We start from the raw sequence: 27,218 nt of genomic DNA, 5'->3' as shown, positions 1-27,218 counted from the left end.
GGGCATTCTGGCAGCCAAGTGGCTTGACCTTTATTAGTGAGCCTGGTTACCCCCTCTCGGAACCACAGACTTAGAAATCGCCAGCTCATATACAGTGCATAAAATATATTTATATAATATATTTATATATATACCCTTATACACCATTTTAATAAAAAATATCACAAAATTCTTCTAAGTCCCTCGAGAAGAGTGAAAGACGCGCACGTTCATTTTCAGAGCTCCTAGACCTTCCTATAAGAAGTTAGCCAAAAAGAAGCTTCGAAAAACGCTTAGGTTAAGTTTCAGAGTTGCTTCTAATGTACCAAAGCTGGACTTAGACATAATTTCACTCTCACAACATTATGGCTGGTTGGAGACAGTCCGAACCACAAGTACCGGGTCGATGGTTCTGGGCGTATACTGGGGGGACGGGGACGACTCCCATTAACCCCTGACTATACTGGGGATACGCTTATCACAATGCCTTTCTGGTCTGTGCTGAAGCAGGGCATTCTGGCAGCCAAGTGGCTTGACCGTTATTAGTGAGCCTGGTTACCCCCTCTCGGAACCACAGACTTAGAAATCGCCAGCTCATATACAGTGCATAAAATATATTTATATATATACCCTTATACACCATTTTAATAAAAAATATCACAAAATTCTTCTAAGTCCCTCGGGAAGAGTGAAAGACGCGCACGTTCATTTTCAGCGCTCCTAGACCTTCCTATAAGAAGTTAGCCAAAAAGTAGCTTCGAAAAACGCTTAGGTTAAGTTTCAGAGTTGCTTCTAATGTACCAAAGCTGGACTTAGACATAATTTCACTCTCACAACCTTATGGCTGGTTGGAGACATTCTGAACCACAAGTACCGGGTCGATGGTTCTGAGCGTATACTGGGGGGACGGGGACGACTCCCATTAACCCCTGACTATACCGGGGATACGCTTATCACAATGCCTTTCTGGTCTGTGCTGAAGCAGGGCATTCTGGCAGCCAAGTGGCTTTACCTTTATTAGTGAGCCTGGTTACCCCCTCTCGGAACCACAGACTTAGAAATCGCCAGCTCATATACAGTACAGTGCATAAAATATATTTATATATTTACCCTTATACACCATTTTAATAAAAAATATCACAAAATTCTTCTAAGTCCCTCGGAAAGAGTGAAAGACGCGCACGTTCATTTTCAGAGCTCCTAGACCTTCCTATAAGAAGTTAGCCAAAAAGTAGCTTCGAAAAACGCTTAGGTTAAGTTTCAGAGTTGCTTCTAATGTACCAAAGCTGGACTTAGACATAATTTCACTCTCACAACATTATGGCTGGTTGGAGACAGTCCGGACCACAAGTACCGGGTCCATGGTTCTGGGCGTATACTGGGGGGGACGGGGACAACTCCCATTAACCCCTGACTATACCGTGGATACGCTTATCACAATGCCTTTCTGGTCTGTGCTGAAGCAGGGCATTCTGGCAGCCAAGTGGCTTGACCTTTATTAGTGAGCCTGGTTACCCCCTCTCGGAACCACAGACTTAGAAATCGCCAGCTCATATACAGTGCATAAAATATATTTATATAATATATTTATATATATACCCTTATACACCATTTTAATAAAAATTATCACAAAATTCTTCTAAGTCCCTCGGGAAGAGTGAAAGACGCGCACGTTCATTTTCAGAGCTCCTAGACCTTCCTATAAGAAGTTAGCCAAAAAGAAGCTTCGAAAAACGCTTAGGTTAAGTTTCAGAGTTGCTTCTAATGTACCAAAGCTGGACTTAGACATAATTTCACTCTCACAACATTATGGCTGGTTGGAGACAGTCCGAACCACAAGTACCGGGTCGATGGTTCTGGGCGTATACTGGGGGGACGGGGACGACTCCCATTAACCCCTGACTATACTGGGGATACGCTTATCACAATGCCTTTCTGGTCTGTGCTGAAGCAGGGCATTCTGGCAGCCAAGTGGCTTGACCGTTATTAGTGAGCCTGGTTACCCCCTCTCGGAACCACAGACTTAGAAATCGCCAGCTCATATACAGTGCATAAAATATATTTATATATATACCCTTATACACCATTTTAATAAAAAATATCACAAAATTCTTCTAAGTCCCTCGGGAAGAGTGAAAGACGTGCACGTTCATTTTCAGCGCTCCTAGACCTTCCTATAAGAAGTTAGCCAAAAAGTAGCTTCGAAAAACGCTTAGGTTAAGTTTCAGAGTTGCTTCTAATGTACCAAAGCTGGACTTAGACATAATTTCACTCTCACAACCTTATGGCTGGTTGGAGACATTCTGAACCACAAGTACCGGGTCGATGGTTCTGAGCGTATACTGGGGGGACGGGGACGACTCCAATTAACCCCTGACTATACCGGGGATACGCTTATCACAATGCCTTTCTGGTCTGTGCTGAAGCAGGGCATTCTGGCAGCCAAGTGGCTTTACCTTTATTAGTGAGCCTGGTTACCCCCTCTCGGAACCACAGACTTAGAAATCGCCAGCTCATATACAGTACAGTGCATAAAATATATTTATATATTTACCCTTATACACCATTTTAATAAAAAATATCACAAAATTCTTCTAAGTCCCTCGGGAAGAGTGAAAGACGCGCACGTTCATTTTCAGAGCTCCTAGACCTTCCTATAAGAAGTTAGCCAAAAAGTAGCTTCGAAAAACGCTTAGGTTAAGTTTCAGAGTTGCTTCTAATGTACCAAAGCTGGACTTAGACATAATTTCACTCTCACAACATTATGGCTGGTTGGAGACAGTCCGGACCACAAGTACCGGGTCCATGGTTCTGGGCGTATACTGGGGGGGACGGGGACAACTCCCATTAACCCCTGACTATACTGTGGATACGCTTATCACAATGCCTTTCTGGTCTGTGCTGAAGCAGGGCATTCTGGCAGCCAAGTGGCTTGACCTTTATTAGTGAGCCTGGTTACCCCCTCTCGGAACCACAGACTTAGAAATCGCCAGCTCATATACAGTGCATAAAATATATTTATATATATACCCTTATACACCATTTTAATAAAAAATATCACAAAATTCTTCTAAGTCCCTCGGGAAGAGTGAAAGACGCGCACGTTCATTTTCAGCGCTCCTAGACCTTCCTATAAGAAGTTAGCCAAAAAGTAGCTTCGAAAAACGCTTAGGTTAAGTTTCAGAGTTGCTTCTAATGTACCAAAGCTGGACTTAGACATAATTTCACTCTCACAACCTTATGGCTGGTTGGAGACATTCTGAACCACAAGTACCGGGTCGATGGTTCTGAGCGTATACTGGGGGGACGGGGACGACTCCCATTAACCCCTGACTATACCGGGGATACGCTTATCACAATGCCTTTCTGGTCTGTGCTGAAGCAGGGCATTCTGGCAGCCAAGTGGCTTTACCTTTATTAGTGAGCCTGGTTACCCCCTCTCGGAACCACAGACTTAGAAATCGCCAGCTCATATACAGTACAGTGCATAAAATATATTTATATATTTACCCTTATACACCATTTTAATAAAAAATATCACAAAATTCTTCTAAGTCCCTCGGAAAGAGTGAGAGACGCGCACGTTCATTTTCAGAGCTCCTAGACCTTCCTATAAGAAGTTAGCCAAAAAGTAGCTTCGAAAAACGCTTAGGTTAAGTTTCAGAGTTGCTTCTAATGTACCAAAGCTGGACTTAGACATAATTTCACTCTCACAACATTATGGCTGGTTGGAGACAGTCCGGACCACAAGTACCGGGTCCATGGTTCTGGGCGTATACTGGGGGGGGACGGGGACAACTCCCATTAACCCCTGACTATACCGTGGATACGCTTATCACAATGCCTTTCTGGTCTGTGCTGAAGCAGGGCATTCTGGCAGCCAAGTGGCTTGACCTTTATTAGTGAGCCTGGTTACCCCCTCTCGGAACCACAGACTTAGAAATCGCCAGCTCATATACAGTGCATAAAATATATTTATATAATATATTTATATATATACCCTTATACACCATTTTAATAAAAAATATCACAAAATTCTTCTAAGTCCCTCGGGAAGAGTGAAAGACGCGCACGTTCATTTTCAGAGCTCCTAGACCTTCCTATAAGAAGTTAGCCAAAAAGAAGCTTCGAAAAACGCTTAGGTTAAGTTTCAGAGTTGCTTCTAATGTACCAAAGCTGGACTTAGACATAATTTCACTCTCACAACATTATGGCTGGTTGGAGACAGTCCGAACCACAAGTACCGGGTCGATGGTTCTGGGCGTATACTGGGGGGACGGGGACGACTCCCATTAACCCCTGACTATACTGGGGATACGCTTATCACAATGCCTTTCTGGTCTGTGCTGAAGCAGGGCATTCTGGCAGCCAAGTGGCTTGACCGTTATTAGTGAGCCTGGTTACCCCCTCTCGGAACCACAGACTTAGAAATCGCCAGCTCATATACAGTGCATAAAATATATTTATATATATACCCTTATACACCATTTTAATAAAAAATATCACAAAATTCTTCTAAGTCCCTCGGGAAGAGTGAAAGACGCGCACGTTCATTTTCAGCGCTCCTAGACCTTCCTATAAGAAGTTAGCCAAAAAGTAGCTTCGAAAAACGCTTAGGTTAAGTTTCAGAGTTGCTTCTAATGTACCAAAGCTGGACTTAGACATAATTTCACTCTCACAACCTTATGGCTGGTTGGAGACATTCTGAACCACAAGTACCGGGTCGATGGTTCTGAGCGTATACTGGGGGGACGGGGACGACTCCAATTAACCCCTGACTATACCGGGGATACGCTTATCACAATGCCTTTCTGGTCTGTGCTGAAGCAGGGCATTCTGGCAGCCAAGTGGCTTTACCTTTATTAGTGAGCCTGGTTACCCCCTCTCGGAACCACAGACTTAGAAATCGCCAGCTCATATACAGTACAGTGCATAAAATATATTTATATATTTACCCTTATACACCATTTTAATAAAAAATATCACAAAATTCTTCTAAGTCCCTCGGGAAGAGTGAAAGACGCGCACGTTCATTTTCAGAGCTCCTAGACCTTCCTATAAGAAGTTAGCCAAAAAGTAGCTTCGAAAAACGCTTAGGTTAAGTTTCAGAGTTGCTTCTAATGTACCAAAGCTGGACTTAGACATAATTTCACTCTCACAACATTATGGCTGGTTGGAGACAGTCCGGACCACAAGTACCGGGTCCATGGTTCTGGGCGTATACTGGGGGGGACGGGGACAACTCCCATTAACCCCTGACTATACCGTGGATACGCTTATCACAATGCCTTTCTGGTCTGTGCTGAAGCAGGGCATTCTGGCAGCCAAGTGGCTTGACCTTTATTAGTGAGCCTGGTTACCCCCTCTCGGAACCACAGACTTAGAAATCGCCAGCTCATATACAGTGCATAAAATATATTTATATAATATATTTATATATATACCCTTATACACCATTTTAATAAAAAATATCACAAAATTCTTCTAAGTCCCTCGGGAAGAGTGAAAGACGCGCACGTTCATTTTCAGAGCTCCTAGACCTTCCTATAAGAAGTTAGCCAAAAAGAAGCTTCGAAAAACGCTTAGGTTAAGTTTCAGAGTTGCTTCTAATGTACCAAAGCTGGACTTAGACATAATTTCACTCTCACAACATTATGGCTGGTTGGAGACAGTCCGAACCACAAGTACCGGGTCGATGGTTCTGGGCGTATACTGGGGGGACGGGGACGACTCCCATTAACCCCTGACTATACTGGGGATACGCTTATCACAATGCCTTTCTGGTCTGTGCTGAAGCAGGGCATTCTGGCAGCCAAGTGGCTTGACCGTTATTAGTGAGCCTGGTTACCCCCTCTCGGAACCACAGACTTAGAAATCGCCAGCTCATATACAGTGCATAAAATATATTTATATATATACCCTTATACACCATTTTAATAAAAAATATCACAAAATTCTTCTAAGTCCCTCGGGAAGAGTGAAAGACGCGCACGTTCATTTTCAGCGCTCCTAGACCTTCCTATAAGAAGTTAGCCAAAAAGTAGCTTCGAAAAACGCTTAGGTTAAGTTTCAGAGTTGCTTCTAATGTACCAAAGCTGGACTTAGACATAATTTAACTCTCACAACCTTATGGCTGGTTGGAGACATTCTGAACCACAAGTACCGGGTCGATGGTTCTGAGCGTATACTGGGGGGACGGGGACGACTCCCATTAACCCCTGACTATACCGGGGATACGCGTATCACAATGCCTTTCTGGTCTGTGCTGAAGCAGGGCATTCTGGCAGCCAAGTGGCTTTACCTTTATTAGTGAGCCTGGTTACCCCCTCTCGGAACCACAGACTTAGAAATCGCCAGCTCATATACAGTACAGTGCATAAAATATATTTATATATTTACCCTTATACACCATTTTAATAAAAAATATCACAAAATTCTTCTAAGTCCCTCGGGAAGAGTGAAAGACGCGCACGTTCATTTTCAGAGCTCCTAGACCTTCCTATAAGAAGTTAGCCAAAAAGTAGCTTCGAAAAACGCTTAGGTTAAGTTTCAGAGTTGCTTCTAATGTACCAAAGCTGGACTTAGACATAATTTCACTCTCACAACATTATGGCTGGTTGGAGACAGTCCGGACCACAAGTACCGGGTCCATGGTTCTGGGCGTATACTGGGGGGGACGGGGACAACTCCCATTAACCCCTGACTATACCGTGGATACGCTTATCACAATGCCTTTCTGGTCTGTGCTGAAGCAGGGCATTCTGGCAGCCAAGTGGCTTGACCTTTATTAGTGAGCCTGGTTACCCCCTCTCGGAACCACAGACTTAGAAATCGCCAGCTCATATACAGTGCATAAAATATATTTATATAATATATTTATATATATACCCTTATACACCATTTTAATAAAAAATATCACAAAATTCTTCTAAGTCCCTCGGGAAGAGTGAAAGACGCGCACGTTCATTTTCAGAGCTCCTAGACCTTCCTATAAGAAGTTAGCCAAAAAGAAGCTTCGAAAAACGCTTAGGTTAAGTTTCAGAGTTGCTTCTAATGTACCAAAGCTGGACTTAGACATAATTTCACTCTCACAACATTATGGCTGGTTGGAGACAGTCCGAACCACAAGTACCGGGTCGATGGTTCTGGGCGTATACTGGGGGGACGGGGACGACTCCCATTAACCCCTGACTATACTGGGGATACGCTTATCACAATGCCTTTCTGGTCTGTGCTGAAGCAGGGCATTCTGGCAGCCAAGTGGCTTGACCGTTATTAGTGAGCCTGGTTACCCCCTCTCGGAACCACAGACTTAGAAATCGCCAGCTCATATACAGTGCATAAAATATATTTATATATATACCCTTATACACCATTTTAATAAAAAATATCACAAAATTCTTCTAAGTCCCTCGGGAAGAGTGAAAGACGCGCACGTTCATTTTCAGCGCTCCTAGACCTTCCTATAAGAAGTTAGCCAAAAAGTAGCTTCGAAAAACGCTTAGGTTAAGTTTCAGAGTTGCTTCTAATGTACCAAAGTTGGACTTAGACATAATTTCACTCTCACAACCTTATGGCTGGTTGGAGACATTCTGAACCACAAGTACCGGGTCGATGGTTCTGAGCGTATACTGGGGGGACGGGGACGACTCCCATTAACCCCTGACTATACCGGGGATACGCTTATCACAATGCCTTTCTGGTCTGTGCTGAAGCAGGGCATTCTGGCAGCCAAGTGGCTTTACCTTTATTAGTGAGCCTGGTTACCCCCTCTCGGAACCACAGACTTAGAAATCGCCAGCTCATATACAGTACAGTGCATAAAATATATTTATATATTTACCCTTATACACCATTTTAATAAAAAATATCACAAAATTCTTCTAAGTCCCTCGGGAAGAGTGAAAGACGCGCACGTTCATTTTCAGAGCTCCTAGACCTTCCTATAAGAAGTTAGCCAAAAAGTAGCTTCGAAAAACGCTTAGGTTAAGTTTCAGAGTTGCTTCTAATGTACCAAAGCTGGACTTAGACATAATTTCACTCTCACAACATTATGGCTGGTTGGAGACAGTCCGGACCACAAGTACCGGGTCCATGGTTCTGGGCGTATACTGGGGGGGACGGGGACAACTCCCATTAACCCCTGACTATACCGTGGATACGCTTATCACAATGCCTTTCTGGTCTGTGCTGAAGCAGGGCATTCTGGCAGCCAAGTGGCTTGACCTTTATTAGTGAGCCTGGTTACCCCCTCTCGGAACCACAGACTTAGAAATCGCCAGCTCATATACAGTGCATAAAATATATTTATATAATATATTTATATATATACCCTTATACACCATTTTAATAAAAAATATCACAAAATTCTTCTAAGTCCCTCGGGAAGAGTGAAAGACGCGCACGTTAATTTTCAGAGCTCCTAGACCTTCCTATAAGAAGTTAGCCAAAAAGAAGCTTCGAAAAACGCTTAGGTTAAGTTTCAGAGTTGCTTCTAATGTACCAAAGCTGGACTTAGACATAATTTCACTCTCACAACATTATGGCTGGTTGGAGACAGTCCGAACCACAAGTACCGGGTCCATGGTTCTGGGCGTATACTGGGGGGACGGGGACGACTCCCATTAACCCCTGACTATACCGGGGATACGCTTATCACAATGCCTTTCTGGTCTGTGCTGAAGCAGGGCATTCTGGCAGCCAAGTGGCTTGACCTTTATTAGTGCGCCTGGTTACCCCCTCTCGGAACCACAGACTTAGAAATCGCCAGCTCATATACAGTGCATAAAATATATTTATATATATACCCTTATACACCATTTTAATAAAAAATATCACAAAATTCTTCTAAGTCCCTCGGGAAGAGTGAAAGACGCGCACGTTCATTTTCAGAGCTCCTAGACCTTCCTATAAGAAGTTAGCCAAAAAGAAGCTTCGAAAAACGCTTAGGTTAAGTTTCAGAGTTGCTTCTAATGTACCAAAGCTGGACTTAGACATAATTTCACTCTCACAACATTATGGCTGGTTGGAGACAGTCCGGACCACAAGTACCGGGTCCATGGTTCTGGGCGTATACTGGGGGGGACGGGGACAACTCCCATTAACCCCTGACTATACCGTGGATACGCTTATCACAATGCCTTTCTGGTCTGTGCTGAAGCAGGGCATTCTGGCAGCCAAGTGGCTTGACCTTTATTAGTGAGCCTGGTTACCCCCTCTCGGAACCACAGACTTAGAAATCGCCAGCTCATATACAGTGCATAAAATATATTTATATAATATATTTATATATATACCCTTATACACCATTTTAATAAAAAATATCACAAAATTCTTCTAAGTCCCTCGGGAAGAGTGAAAGACGCGCACGTTCATTTTCAGAGCTCCTAGACCTTCCTATAAGAAGTTAGCCAATAGGAAGCTTCGAAAAACGCTTAGGTTAAGTTTCAGAGTTGCTTCTAATGTACCAAAGCTGGACTTAGACATAATTTCACTCTCACAACATTATGGCTGGTTGGAGACAGTCCGAACCACAAGTACCGGGTCCATGGTTCTGGGCGTATACTGGGGGGACGGGGACGACTCCCATTAACCCCTGACTATACCGGGGATACGCTTATCACAATGCCTTTCTGGTCTGTGCTGAAGCAGGGCATTCTGGCAGCCAAGTGGCTTGACCTTTATTAGTGAGCCTGGTTACCCCCTCTCGGAACCACAGACTTAGAAATCGCCAGCTCATATACAGTGCATAAAATATATTTATATAATATATTTATATATATACCCTTATACACCATTTTAATAAAAAATATCACAAAATTCTTCTAAGTCCCTCGGGAAGAGTGAAAGACGCGCACGTTCATTTTCAGAGCTCCTAGACCTTCCTATAAGAAGTTAGCCAATAGGAAGCTTCGAAAAACGCTTAGGTTAAGTTTCAGAGTTGCTTCTAATGTACCAAAGCTGGACTTAGACATAATTTCACTCTCACAACATTATGGCTGGTTGGAGACAGTCCGAACCACAAGTACCGGGTCCATGGTTCTGGGCGTATACTGGGGGGACGGGGACGACTCCCATTAACCCCTGACTATACCGGGGATACGCTTATCACAATGCCTTTCTGGTCTGTGCTGAAGCAGGGCATTCTGGCAGCCAAGTGGCTTGACCTTTATTAGTGAGCCTGGTTACCACCTCTCGGAACCACAGACTTAGAAATCGCCAGCTCATATACAGTGCATAAAATATATTTATATAATATATTTATATATATACCCTTATACACCATTTTAATAAAAAATATCACAAAATTCTTCTAAGTCCCTCGGGAAGAGTAAAAGACGCGCACGTTCATTTTCAGAGCTCCTAGACCTTCCTATAAGAAGTTAGCCAAAAAGTAGCTTCGAAAAACGCTTAGGTTAAGTTTCAGAGTTGCTTCTAATGTACCAAAGCTGGACTTAGACATAATTTCACTCTCACAACATTATGGCTGGTTGGAGACAGTCCGAACCACAAGTACCGGGTCCATGGTTCTGGGTGTATACTGGGGGGACGGGGACGACTCCCATTAACCCCTGACTATACCGGGGATACGCTTATCACAATGCCTTTCTGGTCTGTGCTGAAGCAGGGCATTCTGGCAGCCAAGTGGCTTGACCTTTATTAGTGAGCCTGGTTACCCCCTCTCGGAACCACAGACTTAGAAATCGCCAGCTCATATACAGTGCATAAAATATATTTATATATATACCCTTATACACCATTTTAATAAAAAATATTACAAAATTCTTCTAAGTCCCTCGGGAAGAGTGAAAGATGCGCACGTTCATTTTCAGAGCTCCTAGACCTTCCTATAAGAAGTTAGCCAAAAAGTAGCTTCGAAAAACGCTTAGGTTAAGTTTCAGAGTTGCTTCTAATGTACCAAAGCTGGACTTAGACATAATTTCAATCTCACAACATTATGGCTGGTTGGAGACAGTCCGGACCACAAGTACCGGGTCCATGGTTCTGGGCGTATACTGGGGGGGACGGGGACAACTCCCATTAACCCCTGACTATACCGTGGATACGCTTATCACAATGCCTTTCTGGTCTGTGCTGAAGCAGGGCATTCTGGCAGCCAAGTGGCTTGACCTTTATTAGTGAGCCTGGTTACCCCCTCTCGGAACCACAGACTTAGAAATCGCCAGCTCATATACAGTGCATAAAATATATTTATATAATATATTTATATATATACCCTTATACACCATTTTAATAAAAAATATCACAAAATTCTTCTAAGTCCCTCGGGAAGAGTGAAAGACGCGCACGTTCATTTTCAGAGCTCCTAGACCTTCCTATAAGAAGTTAGCCAATAGGAAGCTTCGAAAAACGCTTAGGTTAAGTTTCAGAGTTGCTTCTAATGTACCAAAGCTGGACTTAGACATAATTTCACTCTCACAACATTATGGCTGGTTGGAGACAGTCCGAACCACAAGTACCGGGTCCATGGTTCTGGGCGTATACTGGGGGGACGGGGACGACTCCCATTAACCCCTGACTATACCGGGGATACGCTTATCACAATGCCTTTCTGGTCTGTGCTGAAGCAGGGCATTCTGGCAGCCAAGTGGCTTGACCTTTATTAGTGAGCCTGGTTACCCCCTCTCGGAACCACAGACTTAGAAATCGCCAGCTCATATACAGTGCATAAAATATATTTATATAATATATTTATATATATACCCTTATACACCATTTTAATAAAAAATATCACAAAATTCTTCTAAGTCCCTCGGGAAGAGTGAAAGACGCGCACGTTCATTTTCAGAGCTCCTAGACCTTCCTATAAGAAGTTAGCCAATAGGAAGCTTCGAAAAACGCTTAGGTTAAGTTTCAGAGTTGCTTCTAATGTACCAAAGCTGGACTTAGACATAATTTCACTCTCACAACATTATGGCTGGTTGGAGACAGTCCGAACCACAAGTACCGGGTCCATGGTTCTGGGCGTATACTGGGGGGACGGGGACGACTCCCATTAACCCCTGACTATACCGGGGATACGCTTATCACAATGCCTTTCTGGTCTGTGCTGAAGCAGGGCATTCTGGCAGCCAAGTGGCTTGACCTTTATTAGTGAGCCTGGTTACCCCCTCTCGGAACCACAGACTTAGAAATCGCCAGCTCATATACAGTGCATAAAATATATTTATATAATATATTTATATATATACCCTTATACACCATTTTAATAAAAAATATCACAAAATTCTTCTAAGTCCCTCGGGAAGAGTAAAAGACGCGCACGTTCATTTTCAGAGCTCCTAGACCTTCCTATAAGAAGTTAGCCAAAAAGTAGCTTCGAAAAACGCTTAGGTTAAGTTTCAGAGTTGCTTCTAATGTACCAAAGCTGGACTTAGACATAATTTCACTCTCACAACATTATGGCTGGTTGGAGACAGTCCGAACCACAAGTACCGGGTCCATGGTTCTGGGTGTATACTGGGGGGACGGGGACGACTCCCATTAACCCCTGACTATACCGGGGATACGCTTATCACAATGCCTTTCTGGTCTGTGCTGAAGCAGGGCATTCTGGCAGCCAAGTGGCTTGACCTTTATTAGTGAGCCTGGTTACCCCCTCTCGGAACCACAGACTTAGAAATCGCCAGCTCATATACAGTGCATAAAATATATTTATATATATACCCTTATACACCATTTTAATAAAAAATATTACAAAATTCTTCTAGGTCCCTCGGGAAGAGTGAAAGACGCGCACGTTCATTTTCAGAGCTCCTAGACCTTCCTATAAGAAGTTAGCCAAAAAGTAGCTTCGAAAAACGCTTAGGTTAAGTTTCAGAGTTGCTTCTAATGTACCAAAGCTGGACTTAGACATAATTTCACTCTCACAACATTATGGCTGGTTGGAGACAGTCCGGACCACAAGTACCGGGTCCATGGTTCTGGGCGTATACTGGGGGGGACGGGGACAACTCCCATTAACCCCTGACTATACCGTGGATACGCTTATCACAATGCCTTTCTGGTCTGTGCTGAAGCAGGGCATTCTGGCAGCCAAGTGGCTTGACCTTTATTAGTGAGCCTGGTTACCCCCTCTCGGAACCACAGACTTAGAAATCGCCAGCTCATATACAGTGCATAAAATATATTTATATAATATATTTATATATATACCCTTATACACCATTTTAATAAAAAATATCACAAAATTCTTCTAAGTCCCTCGGGAAGAGTGAAAGACGCGCACGTTCATTTTCAGAGCTCCTAGACCTTCCTATAAGAAGTTAGCCAAAAAGAAGCTTCGAAAAACGCTTAGGTTAAGTTTCAGAGTTGCTTCTAATGTACCAAAGCTGGACTTAGACATAATTTCACTCTCACAACATTATGGCTGGTTGGAGACAGTCCGAACCACAAGTACCGGGTCCATGGTTCTGGGCGTATACTGGGGGGACGGGGACGACTCCCATTAACCCCTGACTATACCGGGGATACGCTTATCACAATGCCTTTCTGGTCTGTGCTGAAGCAGGGCATTCTGGCAGCCAAGTGGCTTGACCTTTATTAGTGCGCCTGGTTACCCCCTCTCGGAACCACAGACTTAGAAATCGCCAGCTCATATACAGTGCATAAAATATATTTATATATATACCCTTATACACCATTTTAATAAAAAATATCACAAAATTCTTCTAAGTCCCTCGGGAAGAGTGAAAGACGCGCACGTTCATTTTCAGAGCTCCTAGACCTTCCTATAAGAAGTTAGCCAAAAAGTAGCTTCGAAAAACGCTTAGGTTAAGTTTCAGAGTTGCTTCTAATGTACCAAAGCTGGACTTAGACATAATTTCACTCTCACAACATTATGGCTGGTTGGAGACAGTCCGGACCACAAGTACCGGGTCCATGGTTCTGGGCGTATACTGGGGGGGACGGGGACAACTCCCATTAACCCCTGACTATACCGTGGATACGCTTATCACAATGCCTTTCTGGTCTGTGCTGAAGCAGGGCATTCTGGCAGCCAAGTGGCTTGACCTTTATTAGTGAGCCTGGTTACCCCCTCTCGGAACCACAGACTTAGAAATCGCCAGCTCATATACAGTGCATAAAATATATTTATATAATATATTTATATATATACCCTTATACACCATTTTAATAAAAAATATCACAAAATTCTTCTAAGTCCCTCGGGAAGAGTGAAAGACGCGCACGTTCATTTTCAGAGCTCCTAGACCTTCCTATAAGAAGTTAGCCAATAGGAAGCTTCGAAAAACGCTTAGGTTAAGTTTCAGAGTTGCTTCTAATGTACCAAAGCTGGACTTAGACATAATTTCACTCTCACAACATTATGGCTGGTTGGAGACAGTCCGAACCACAAGTACCGGGTCCATGGTTCTGGGCGTATACTGGGGGGACGGGGACGACTCCCATTAACCCCTGACTATACCGGGGATACGCTTATCACAATGCCTTTCTGGTCTGTGCTGAAGCAGGGCATTCTGGCAGCCAAGTGGCTTGACCTTTATTAGTGAGCCTGGTTACCCCCTCTCGGAACCACAGACTTAGAAATCGCCAGCTCATATACAGTGCATAAAATATATTTATATAATATATTTATATATATACCCTTATACACCATTTTAATAAAAAATATCACAAAATTCTTCTAAGTCCCTCGGGAAGAGTGAAAGACGCGCACGTTCATTTTCAGAGCTCCTAGACCTTCCTATAAGAAGTTAGCCAATAGGAAGCTTCGAAAAACGCTTAGGTTAAGTTTCAGAGTTGCTTCTAATGTACCAAAGCTGGACTTAGACATAATTTCACTCTCACAACATTATGGCTGGTTGGAGACAGTCCGAACCACAAGTACCGGGTCCATGGTTCTGGGCGTATACTGGGGGGACGGGGACGACTCCCATTAACCCCTGACTATACCGGGGATACGCTTATCACAATGCCTTTCTGGTCTGTGCTGAAGCAGGGCATTCTGGCAGCCAAGTGGCTTGACCTTTATTAGTGAGCCTGGTTACCCCCTCTCGGAACCACAGACTTAGAAATCGCCAGCTCATATACAGTGCATAAAATATATTTATATAATATATTTATATATATACCCTTATACACCATTTTAATAAAAAATATCACAAAATTCTTCTAAGTCCCTCGGGAAGAGTAAAAGACGCGCACGTTCATTTTCAGAGCTCCTAGACCTTCCTATAAGAAGTTAGCCAAAAAGTAGCTTCGAAAAACGCTTAGGTTAAGTTTCAGAGTTGCTTCTAATGTACCAAAGCTGGACTTAGACATAATTTCACTCTCACAACATTATGGCTGGTTGGAGACAGTCCGAACCACAAGTACCGGGTCCATGGTTCTGGGTGTATACTGGGGGGACGGGGACGACTCCCATTAACCCCTGACTATACCGGGGATACGCTTATCACAATGCCTTTCTGGTCTGTGCTGAAGCAGGGCATTCTGGCAGCCAAGTGGCTTGACCTTTATTAGTGAGCCTGGTTACCCCCTCTCGGAACCACAGACTTAGAAATCGCCAGCTCATATACAGTGCATAAAATATATTTATATATATACCCTTATACACCATTTTAATAAAAAATATTACAAAATTCTTCTAAGTCCCTCGGGAAGAGTGAAAGACGCGCACGTTCATTTTCAGAGCTCCTAGACCTTCCTATAAGAAGTTAGCCAAAAAGTAGCTTCGAAAAACGCTTAGGTTAAGTTTCAGAGTTGCTTCTAATGTACCAAAGCTGGACTTAGACATAATTTCAATCTCACAACATTATGGCTGGTTGGAGACAGTCCGGACCACAAGTACCGGGTCCATGGTTCTGGGCGTATACTGGGGGGGACGGGGACAACTCCCATTAACCCCTGACTATACCGTGGATACGCTTATCACAATGCCTTTCTGGTCTGTGCTGAAGCAGGGCATTCTGGCAGCCAAGTGGCTTGACCTTTATTAGTGAGCCTGGTTACCCCCTCTCGGAACCACAGTCTTAGAAATCGCAAGCTCATATACAGTGCATAAAATATATTTATATAATATATTTATATATATACCCTTATACACCATTTTAATAAAAAATATCACAAAATTCTTCTAAGTCCCTCGGGAAGAGTGAAAGACGCGCACGTTCATTTTCAGAGCTCCTAGACCTTCCTATAAGAAGTTAGCCAAAAAGAAGCTTCGAAAAACGCTTAGGTTAAGTTTCAGAGTTGCTTCTAATGTACCAAAGCTGGACTTAGACATAATTTCACTCTCACAACATTATGGCTGGTTGGAGACAGTCCGACCCACAAGTACCGGGTCGATGGTTCTGGGCGTATACTGGGGGGACGGGGACGACTCCCATTAACCCCTGACTATACTGGGGATAGGCTTATCACAATGCCTTTCTGGTCTGTGCTGAAGCAGGGCATTCTGGCAGCCAAGTGGCTTGACCGTTATTAGTGAGCCTGGTTACCCCCTCTCGGAACCACAGACTTAGAAATCGCCAGCTCATATACAGTGCATAAAATATATTTATATATATACCCTTATACACCATTTTAATAAAAAATATCACAAAATTCTTCTAAGTCCCTCGGGAAGAGTGAAAGACGCGCACGTTCATTTTCAGCGCTCCTAGACGTTCCTATAAGAAGTTAGCCAAAAAGTAGCTTCGAAAAACGCTTAGGTTAAGTTTCAGAGTTGCTTCTAATGTACCAAAGCTGGACTTAGACATAATTTCACTCTCACAACCTTATGGCTGGTTGGAGACATTCTGAACCACAAGTACCGGGTCGATGGTTCTGAGCGTATACTGGGGGGACGGGGACGACTCCCATTAACCCCTGACTATACCGGGGATACGCTTATCACAATGCCTTTCTGGTCTGTGCTGAAGCAGGGCATTCTGGCAGCCAAGTGGCTTTACCTTTATTAGTGAGCCTGGTTACCCCCTCTCGGAACCACAGACTTAGAAATCGCCAGCTCATATACAGTACAGTGCATAAAATATATTTATATATTTACCCTTATACACCATTTTAATAAAAAATATCACAAAATTCTTCTAAGTCCCTCGGGAAGAGTGAAAGACGCGCACGTTCATTTTCAGAGCTCCTAGACCTTCCTATAAGAAGTTAGCCAAAAAGTAGCTTCGAAAAACGCTTAGGTTAAGTTTCAGAGTTGCTTCTAATGTACCAAAGCTGGACTTAGACATAATTTCACTCTCACAACCTTATGGCTGGTTGGAGACATTCTGAACCACAAGTACCGGGTCGATGGTTCTGGGCGTATACTGGGGGGACGGGGACGACTCCCATTAACCCCTGACTATACTGGGGATAGGCTTATCACAATGCCTTTCTGGTCTGTGCTGAAGCAGGGCATTCTGGCAGCCAAGTGGCTTGACCGTTATTAGTGAGCCTGGTTACCCCCTCTCGGACCACAGACTTAGAAATCGCCAGCTCATATACAGTGCATAAAATATATTTATATATATACCCTTATACACCATTTTAATAAAAAATATCACAAAATTCTTCTAAGTCCCTCGAGAAGAGTGACAGACGCGCACGTTCATTTTCAGAGCTCCTAGACCTTCCTATAAGAAGTTAGCCAAAAAGTAGCTTCGAAAAACGCTTAGGTTAAGTTTCAGAGTTGCTTCTAATGTACCAAAGCTGGACTTAGACATAATTTCACTCTCACAACATTATGGCTGGTTGGAGACAATCCGAACCACAAGTACCGGGTCCATGGTTCTGGGCGTATACTGGGGGGACGGGGACGACTCCCATTAACCCCTGACTATACCGGGGATACGCTTATCACAATGCCTTTCTGGTCTGTGCTGAAGCAGGGCATTCTGGCAGCCAAGTGGCTTGACCTTTATTAGTGAGCCTGGTTACCCCCTCTCGGAACCACAGACTTAGAAATCGCCAGCTCATATACTGTGCATAAAATATATTTATATATATACCCTTATACACCATTTTAATAAAAAATATCACAAAATTATTCTAAGTCCCTCGGGAAGAGTGAAAGACGCGCACGTTCATTTTCAGAGCTCCTAGACCTTCCTATAAGAAGTTAGCCAATAGGAAGCTTCGAAAAACGCTTAGGTTAAGTTTCAGAGTTGCTTCTAATGTACCAAAGCTGGACTTAGACATAATTTCACTCTCACAACATTATGGCTGGTTGGAGACAGTCCGAACCACAAGTACCGGGTCCATGGTTCTGGGCGTATACTGGGGGGACGGGGACGACTCCCATTAACCCCTGACTATACCGGGGATACGCTTATCACAATGCCTTTCTGGTCTGTGCTGAAGCAGGGCATTCTGGCAGCCAAGTGGCTTGACCTTTATTAGTGAGCCTGGTTACCCCCTCTCGGAACCACAGACTTAGAAATCGCCAGCTCATATACAGTGCATAAAATATATTTATATAATATATTTATATATATACCCTTATACACCATTTTAATAAAAAATATCACAAAATTCTTCTAAGTCCCTCGGGAAGAGTAAAAGACGCGCACGTTCATTTTCAGAGCTCCTAGACCTTCCTATAAGAAGTTAGCCAAAAAGTAGCTTCGAAAAACGCTTAGGTTAAGTTTCAGAGTTGCTTCTAATGTACCAAAGCTGGACTTAGACATAATTTCACTCTCACAACATTATGGCTGGTTGGAGACAGTCCGAACCACAAGTACCGGGTCCATGGTTCTGGGTGTATACTGGGGGGACGGGGACGACTCCCATTAACCCCTGACTATACCGGGGATACGCTTATCACAATGCCTTTCTGGTCTGTGCTGAAGCAGGGCATTCTGGCAGCCAAGTGGCTTGACCTTTATTAGTGAGCCTGGTTACCCCCTCTCGGAACCACAGACTTAGAAATCGCCAGCTCATATACAGTGCATAAAATATATTTATATATATACCCTTATACACCATTTTAATAAAAAATATTACAAAATTCTTCTAAGTCCCTCGGGAAGAGTGAAAGACGCGCACGTTCATTTTCAGAGCTCCTAGACCTTCCTATAAGAAGTTAGCCAAAAAGTAGCTTCGAAAAACGCTTAGGTTAAGTTTCAGAGTTGCTTCTAATGTACCAAAGCTGGACTTAGACATAATTTCAATCTCACAACATTATGGCTGGTTGGAGACAGTCCGGACCACAAGTACCGGGTCCATGGTTCTGGGCGTATACTGGGGGGGACGGGGACAACTCCCATTAACCCCTGACTATACCGTGGATACGCTTATCACAATGCCTTTCTGGTCTGTGCTGAAGCAGGGCATTCTGGCAGCCAAGTGGCTTGACCTTTATTAGTGAGCCTGGTTACCCCCTCTCGGAACCACAGTCTTAGAAATCGCAAGCTCATATACAGTGCATAAAATATATTTATATAATATATTTATATATATACCCTTATACACCATTTTAATAAAAAATATCACAAAATTCTTCTAAGTCCCTCGGGAAGAGTGAAAGACGCGCACGTTCATTTTCAGAGCTCCTAGACCTTCCTATAAGAAGTTAGCCAAAAAGAAGCTTCGAAAAACGCTTAGGTTAAGTTTCAGAGTTGCTTCTAATGTACCAAAGCTGGACTTAGACATAATTTCACTCTCACAACATTATGGCTGGTTGGAGACAGTCCGACCCACAAGTACCGGGTCGATGGTTCTGGGCGCATACTGGGGGGACGGGGACGACTCCCATTAACCCCTGACTATACTGGGGATAGGCTTATCACAATGCCTTTCTGGTCTGTGCTGAAGCAGGGCATTCTGGCAGCCAAGTGGCTTGACCGTTATTAGTGAGCCTGGTTACCCCCTCTCGGAACCACAGACTTAGAAATCGCCAGCTCATATACAGTGCATAAAATATATTTATATATATACCCTTATACACCATTTTAATAAAAAATATCACAAAATTCTTCTAAGTCCCTCGGGAAGAGTGAAAGACGCGCACGTTCATTTTCAGCGCTCCTAGACGTTCCTATAAGAAGTTAGCCAAAAAGTAGCTTCGAAAAACGCTTAGGTTAAGTTTCAGAGTTGCTTCTAATGTACCAAAGCTGGACTTAGACATAATTTCACTCTCACAACCTTATGGCTGGTTGGAGACATTCTGAACCACAAGTACCTGGTCGATGGTTCTGAGCGTATACTGGGGGGACGGGGACGACTCCCATTAACCCCTGACTATACCGGGGATACGCTTATCACAATGCCTTTCTGGTCTGTGCTGAAGCAGGGCATTCTGGCAGCCAAGTGGCTTTACCTTTATTAGTGAGCCTGGTTACCCCCTCTCGGAACCACAGACTTAGAAATCGCCAGCTCATATACAGTACAGTGCATAAAATATATTTATATATTTACCCTTATACACCATTTTAATAAAAAATATCACAAAATTCTTCTAAGTCCCTCGGGAAGAGTGAAAGACGCGCACGTTCATTTTCAGAGCTCCTAGACCTTCCTATAAGAAGTTAGCCAAAAAGTAGCTTCGAAAAACGCTTAGGTTAAGTTTCAGAGTTGCTTCTAATGTACCAAAGCTGGACTTAGACATAATTTCACTCTCACAACCTTATGGCTGGTTGGAGACATTCTGAACCACAAGTACCGGGTCGATGGTTCTGGGCGTATACTGGGGGGACGGGGACGACTCCCATTAACCCCTGACTATACTGGGGATAGGCTTATCACAATGCCTTTCTGGTCTGTGCTGAAGCAGGGCATTCTGGCAGCCAAGTGGCTTGACCGTTATTAGTGAGCCTGGTTACCCCCTCTCGGACCACAGACTTAGAAATCGCCAGCTCATATACAGTGCATAAAATATATTTATATATATACCCTTATACACCATTTTAATAAAAAATATCACAAAATTCTTCTAAGTCCCTCGAGAAGAGTGAAAGACGCGCACGTTCATTTTCAGAGCTCCTAGACCTTCCTATAAGAAGTTAGCCAAAAAGTAGCTTCGAAAAACGCTTAGGTTAAGTTTCAGAGTTGCTTCTAATGTACCAAAGCTGGACTTAGACATAATTTCACTCTCACAACATTATGGCTGGTTGGAGACAATCCGAACCACAAGTACCGGGTCCATGGTTCTGGGCGTATACTGGGGGGACGGGGACGACTCCCATTAACCCCTGACTATACCGGGGATACGCTTATCACAATGCCTTTCTGGTCTGTGCTGAAGCAGGGCATTCTGGCAGCCAAGTGGCTTGACCTTTATTAGTGAGCCTGGTTACCCCCTCTCGGAACCACAGACTTAGAAATCGCCAGCTCATATACTGTGCATAAAATATATTTATATATATACCCTTATACACCATTTTAATAAAAAATATCACAAAATTCTTCTAAGTCCCTCGGGAAGAGTGAAAGACGCGCACGTTCATTTTCAGAGCTCCTAGACCTTCCTATAAGAAGTTAGCCAAAAAGTAGCTTCGAAAAACGCTTAGGTTAAGTTTCAGAGTTGCTTCTAATGTACCAAAGCTGGACTTAGACATAATTTCACTCTCACAACATTATGGCTGGTTGGAGACTGTCCGGACCACAAGTACCGGGTCCATGGTTCTGGGCGTATACTGGGGGGGACGGGGACGACTCCCATTAACCCCTGACTATACCGTGGATACGCTTATCACAATGCCTTTCTGGTCTGTGCTGAAGCAGGGCATTCTGGCAGCCAAGTGGCTTGACCTTTATTAGTGAGCCTGGTTACCCCCTCTCGGAACCACAGACTTAGAAATCGCCAGCTCATATACAGTGCATAAAATATATTTATATAATATATTTATATATATACCCTTATACACCATTTTAATAAAAAATATCACAAAATTCTTCTAAGTCCCTCGGGAAGAGTGAAAGACGCGCACGTTCATTTTCAGAGCTCCTAGACCTTCCTATAAGAAGTTAGCCAAAAAGAAGCTTCGAAAAACGCTTAGGTTAAGTTTCAGAGTTGCTTCTAATGTACCAAAGTTGGACTTAGACATAATTTCACTCTCACAACATTATGGCTGGTTGGAGACAGTCCGAACCACAAGTACCGGGTCCATGGTTCTGGCCGTATACTGGGGGGACGGGGACGACTCCCATTAACCCCTGACTATACCGGGGATACGCTTATCACAATGCCTTTCTGGTCTGTGCTGAAGCAGGGCATTCTGGCAGCCAAGTGGCTTGACCTTTATTAGTGCGCCTGGTTACCCCCTCTCGGAACCACAGACTTAGAAAACGCCAGCTCATATACAGTGCATAAAATATATTTATATATATACCCTTATACACCATTTTAATAAAAAATATCACAAAATTCTTCTAAGTCCCTCGGGAAGAGTGAAAGACTCGCACGTTCATTTTCAGAGCTCCTAGACCTTCCTATAAGAAGTTAGCCAAAAAGTAGCTTCGAAAAACGCTTAGGTTAAGTTTCAGAGTTGCTTCTAATGTACCAAAGCTGGACTTAGACATAATTTCACTCTCACAACATTATGGCTGGTTGGAGACAGTCCGAACCACAAGTACCGGGTCCATGGTTCTGGGCGTATACTGGGGGGACGGGGACGACTCCCATTAACCCCTGACTATACCGGGGATACGCTTATCACAATGCCTTTCTGGTCTGTGCTGAAGCAGGGCATTCTGGCAGCCAAGTGGCTTGACCTTTATTAGTGAGCCTGGTTACCCCCTCTCGGAACCACAGACTTAGAAATCGCCAGCTCATATACAGTGCATAAAATATATTTATATATATACCCTTATACACCATTTTAATAAAAAATATCACAAAATTCTTCTAAGTCCCTCGGGAAGAGTGAAAGACGCGCACGTTCATTTTCAGAGCTCCTAGACCTTCCTATAAGAAGTTAGCCAAAAAGTAGCTTCGAAAAACGCTTAGGTTAAGTTTCAGAGTTGCTTCTAATGTACCAAAGCTGGACTTAGACATAATTTCACTCTCACAACATTATTGCTGGTTGGAGACAGTCCGAACCACAAGTACCGGGTCCATGGTTCTGGGCGTATACTGGGGGGGACGGGGACGACTCCCATTAACCCCTGACTATACCGTGGATACGCTTATCACAATGCCTTTCTGGTCTGTGCTGAAGCAGGGCATTCTGGCAGCCAAGTGGCTTGACCTTTATTAGTGAGCCTGGTTACCCCCTCTCGGAACCACAGACTTAGAAATCGCCAGCTCATATACAGTGCATAAAATATATTTATATAATATATTTATATATATACCCTTATACACCATTTTAATAAAAAATATCACAAAATTCTTCTAAGTCCCTCGGGAAGAGTGAAAGACGCGCACGTTCATTTTCAGAGCTCCTAGACCTTCCTATAAGAAGTTAGCCAAAAAGAAGCTTCGAAAAACGCTTAGGTTAAGTTTCAGAGTTGCTTCTAATGTACCAAAGCTGGACTTAGACATAATTTCACTCTCACAACATTATGGCTGGTTGGAGACAGTCCGAACCACAAGTACCGGGTCCATGGTTCTGGGCGTATACTGGGGGGACGGGGACGACTCCCATTAACCCCTGACTATACCGGGGATACGCTTATCACAATGCCTTTCTGGTCTGTGCTGAAGCAGGGCATTCTGGCAGCCAAGTGGCTTGACCTTTATTAGTGAGCCTGGTTACCCCCTCTCGGAACCACAGACTTAGAAATCGCCAGCTCATATACAGTGCATAAAATATATTTATATATATACCCTTATACACCATTTTAATAAAAAATATCACAAAATTCTTCTAAGTCCCTCGGGAAGAGTGAAAGACGCGCACGTTCATTTTCAGAGCTCCTAGACCTTCCTATAAGAAGTTAGCCAAAAAGTAGCTTCGAAAAACGCTTAGGTTAAGTTTCAGAGTTGCTTCTAATGTACCAAAGCTGGACTTAGACATAATTTCACTCTCACAACATTATGGCTGGTTGGAGACAGTCCGAACCACAAGTACCGGGTCCTTGGTTCTGGGCGTATACTGGGGGGACGGGGACGACTCCCATTAACCCCTGACTATACCGGGGATACGCTTATCACAATGCCTTTCTGGTCTGTGCTGAAGCAGGGCATTCTGGCAGCCAAGTGGCTTGACCTTTATTAGTGAGCCTGGTTACCCCCTCTCGGAACCACAGACTTAGAAATCGCCAGCTCATATACAGTACAGTGCATAAAATATATTTATATATTTACCCTTATACACCATTTTAATAAAAAATATCACAAAATTCTTCTAAGTCCCTCGGGAAGAGTGAAAGACGCGCACGTTAATTTTCAGAGCTCCTAGACCTTCCTATAAGAAGTTAGCCAAAAAGTAGCTTCGAAAAACGCTTAGGTTAAGTTTCAGAGTTGCTTCTAATGTACCAAAGCTGGACTTAGACATAATTTCACTCTCACAACATTATGGCTGGTTGGAGACAGTCCGAACCACAAGTACCGGGTCCATGGTTCTGGGCGTATACTGGGGGGACGGGGACGACTCCCATTAACCCCTGACTATACCGGGGATACGCTTATCACAATGCCTTTCTGGTCTGTGCTGAAGCAGGGCATTCTGGCAGCCAAGTGGCTTGACCTTTATTAGTGAGCCTGGTTACCCCCTCTCGGAACCACAGACTTAGAAATCGCCAGCTCATATACAGTGCATAAAATATATTTATATATATACCCTTATACACCATTTTAATAAAAAATATCACAAAATTCTTCTAAGTCCCTCGGGAAGAGTGAAAGACGCGCACGTTCATTTTCAGAGCTCCTAGACCTTCCTATAAGAAGTTAGCCAAAAAGAAGCTTCGAAAAACGCTTAGGTTAAGTTTCAGAGTTGCTTCTAATGTACCAAAGCTGGACTTAGACATAATTTCACTCTCACAACATTATGGCTGGTTGGAGACAGTCCGAACCACAAGTACCGGGTCCATGGTGCTGGGCGTATACTGGGGGGACGGGGACGACTCCCATTAACCCCTGACTATACCGGGGATACGCTTATCACAATGCCTTTCTGGTCTGTGCTGAAGCAGGGCATTCTGGCAGCCAAGTGGCTTGACCTTTATTAGTGCGCCTGGTTACCCCCTCTCGGAACCACAGACTTAGAAATCGCCAGCTCATATACAGTGCATAAAATATATTTATATAATATATTTATATATATACCCTTATACACCATTTTAATAAAAAATATCACAAAATTCTTCTAAGTCCCTCGGGAAGAGTGAAAGACGCGCACGTTCATTTTCAGAGCTCCTAGACCTTCCTATAAGAAGTTAGCCAAAAAGTAGCTTCGAAAAACGCTTAGGTTAAGTTTCAGAGTTGCTTCTAATGTACCAAAGCTGGACTTAGACATAATTTCACTCTCACAACATTATGGCTGGTTGGAGACAGTCCGAACCACAAGTACCGGGTCCTTGGTTCTGGGCGTATACTGGGGGGACGGGGACGACTCCCATTAACCCCTGACTATACCGGGGATACGCTTATCACAATGCCTTTCTGGTCTGTGCTGAAGCAGGGCATTCTGGCAGCCAAGTGGCTTGACCTTTATTAGTGAGCCTGGTTACCCCCTCTCGGAACCACAGACTTAGAAATCGCCAGCTCATATACAGTACAGTGCATAAAATATATTTATATATTTACCCTTATACACCATTTTAATAAAAAATATCACAAAATTCTTCTAAGTCCCTCGGGAAGAGTGAAAGACGCGCACGTTAATTTTCAGAGCTCCTAGACCTTCCTATAAGAAGTTAGCCAAAAAGTAGCTTCGAAAAACGCTTAGGTTAAGTTTCAGAGTTGCTTCTAATGTACCAAAGCTGGACTTAGACATAATTTCACTCTCACAACATTATGGCTGGTTGGAGACAGTCCGAACCACAAGTACCGGGTCCATGGTTCTGGGCGTATACTGGGGGGACGGGGACGACTCCCATTAACCCCTGACTATACCGGGGATACGCTTATCACAATGCCTTTCTGGTCTGTGCTGAAGCAGGGCATTCTGGCAGCCAAGTGGCTTGACCTTTATTAGTGCGCCTGGTTACCCCCTCTCGGAACCACAGACTTAGAAATCGCCAGCTCATATACAGTGCATAAAATATATTTATATATATACCCTTATACACCATTTTAATAAAAAATATCACAAAATTCTTCTAAGTCCCTCGGGAAGAGTGAAAGACGCGCACGTTCATTTTCAGAGCTCCTAGACCTTCCTATAAGAAGTTAGCCAAAAAGTAGCTTCGAAAAACGCTTAGGTTAAGTTTCAGAGTTGCTTCTAATGTACCAAAGCTGGACTTAGACATAATTTCACTCTCACAACATTATGGCTGGTTGGAGACAGTCCGAACCACAAGTACCGGGTCCATGGTTCTGGGCGTATACTGGGGGGACGGGGACGACTCCCATTAACCCCTGACTATACCGGGGATACGCTTATCACAATGCCTTTCTGGTCTGTGCTGAAGCAGGGCATTCTGGCAGCCAAGTGGCTTGACCTTTATTAGTGAGCCTGGTTACCCCCTCTCGGAACCACAGACTTAGAAATCGCCAGCTCATATACAGTACAGTGCATAAAATATATTTATATATTTACCCTTATACACCATTTTAATAAAAAATATCACAAAATTCTTCTAAGTCCCTCGGGAAGAGTGAAAGACGCGCACGTTAATTTTCAGAGCTCCTAGACCTTCCTATAAGAAGTTAGCCAAAAAGTAGCTTCGAAAAACGCTTAGGTTAAATTTCAGAGTTGCTTCTAATGTACCAAAGCTGGACTTAGACATAATTTCACTCTCACAACATTATGGCTGGTTGGAGACAGTCCGAACCACAAGTACCGGGTCCATGGTTCTGGGCGTATACTGGGGGGACGGGGACGACTCCCATTAACCCCTGACTATACCGGGGATACGCTTATCACAATGCCTTTCTGGTCTGTGCTGAAGCAGGGCATTCTGGCAGCCAAGTGGCTTGACCTTTATTAGTGATCCTGGTTACCCCCTCTCGGAACCACAGACTTAGAAATCGCCAGCTCATATACAGTGCATAAAATATATTTATATATATACCCTTATACACCATTTTAATAAAAAATATCACAAAATTCTTCTAAGTCCCTCGGGAAGAGTGAAAGACGCGCACGTTCATTTTCAGAGCTCCTAGACCTTCCTATAAGAAGTTAGCCAAAAAGTAGCTTCGAAAAACGCTTAGG

Source organism: Ascaphus truei, chromosome 1 (genome assembly GCF_040206685.1).
Source record: "Ascaphus truei isolate aAscTru1 chromosome 1, aAscTru1.hap1, whole genome shotgun sequence".
Classification (NCBI taxonomy): Eukaryota; Metazoa; Chordata; class Amphibia; order Anura; family Ascaphidae; genus Ascaphus; species Ascaphus truei.
The sequence above is the reverse complement of the archived record's forward strand: the minus strand, read 5'-3'. Positions refer to the sequence as shown.